Source organism: Penaeus chinensis, chromosome 25 (assembly GCF_019202785.1).
Source record: "Penaeus chinensis breed Huanghai No. 1 chromosome 25, ASM1920278v2, whole genome shotgun sequence".
NCBI classification, from domain to species: Eukaryota; Metazoa; Arthropoda; class Malacostraca; order Decapoda; family Penaeidae; genus Penaeus; species Penaeus chinensis.
The window spans coordinates 5,050,813-5,052,514 of NC_061843.1; positions in this window are offsets into that span (position 1 = coordinate 5,050,813).

Below are 1,702 nucleotides of genomic sequence, written 5' to 3' on the forward strand. Positions count from 1 at the left end.
TTTTGATGATTATTGATAAGGATGATCGTGGATGTTAACGATAATAAGAATGAAAAAGAAGGTTAAGTGAAAAGAAGAAGAAGAGAAGGTTTTGGTGGTGAATAATATATTTCCCCTCCATTAAGTAAAGGGGATTTTCCTTCTTTCTCTCTCTTCCTCTTCCTTTCTTTTTTTTCGCCTCTGACTCCTAGAGGTAATGGTAAGAGTGGAAGGTTAGAGGTTGTTTTGGCTCCTGGCGCCGCGGAATGTACGGGAGGAAATGTGCCATTCTAGGGGTCACCGGGGAGGTCACGCGAAGGGGGGGAGGGGAGGGGAGGGGGAGGGGAAGGGGGGGAAGGGGAGGAATCGAGGAAGAAAAGGGGAAGGGGAAAGGGGAGGGATGGAGGAAGAATAGGGGAAAGGGGAGGGATGGAGAAAGAAAAGGGGGAAGGGGGAAAGGGAAAGGGGAGGGATGGAGGAAGAAAAGGGGGAAGGGGGAAAGGGAAGGATGGAGGAGGAAAAGATGAGAGGGTGGGAGAGGGGGGCGGAGGGAGGGAAAGAGAGAGGGAGAGGGAGAGAGAGGTGGGGTAGAGAAAGAAACAGAAAGAAGGCATCGTGTCATGTTTCCTCCCCCACCCCCCTCCCCTCCCCTCAGTAATAATGACCTGTACGACTACTTACACCATTCCCCACCCCTCCCTTCCCCTCCCCTCCCCTCCCCTCCCCTCCCCTCCCCTCCCCTCCCCTCCCCTACTCTCGCCCCCAGCAAATAAATATTTCCCGGCGCCGCATTCTCGCCGACTCACCGCCCGGCGCCTGGAACAAAGAAAAGCATTTTCATTCACACAACGGGGCTGCCGAGAAACCGAAAGACAGACTGTGATAGTGGCTCGGAAGCTGACCTGGTGGTAACCGCGAAGTCGGGGAACTTGAAAATGACTTGGTTTTAACCGGGGGCGTTGACTTGATTTTAACTTGATGGTGACTCGATACTGGCTTGATTTTGGACGTGATAGTGACTCGATACTGACTTGATTTTGAACGTAATAGTGACTCGATACGGACTTGATTTCGAACGTGATAGTGACTCGATACTGACTTGATTTTGAACGTAATAGTGACTCGATACGGACTTGATTTCGAACGTGATAGTGACTCGATACTGACTTGATTTTGAACGTAATAGTGACTCGATACTGACTTGATTTTGAACGTAATAGTGACTCGATACGGACTTGATTTCGAACGTGATAGTGACTCGATACTGACCTGATTGTAACCTGATGGTGACGCGAGTAAGAGCGAACTCATCCCTGTCTCTCGCCGTGACATATGTTCGCTCGCTCATTCACGGGCGGGTTACACGCAGGATGACATCGGCCAATTGAGGCAGGTGTTCCAACGGAATTCGTTGAGGTCACGTGACTTGACCTCTGTGAGACAGATGTCACACTACCCTCCCCACTGCCTCCCCCCCCCCTCTCTTTATGTTTTTACCTCTCTGTCTATTTATCTATCTACCTCTCTATTTACTCTCTCTGATTCTCAATCTACGTGTCTATCTGTCTATCTGTTTATCTATCTATCTATCTATATCTCCGTCTCTCGTCTCTTTTTCTCCCTCACTCATCTTTCTTCTTCCTTTTCCATCTCTCTTTCCCATCTTGGCTCCCAATCCCATTTCCATTAATTATCGTAACGGAGACACAGGCATTACGTTACG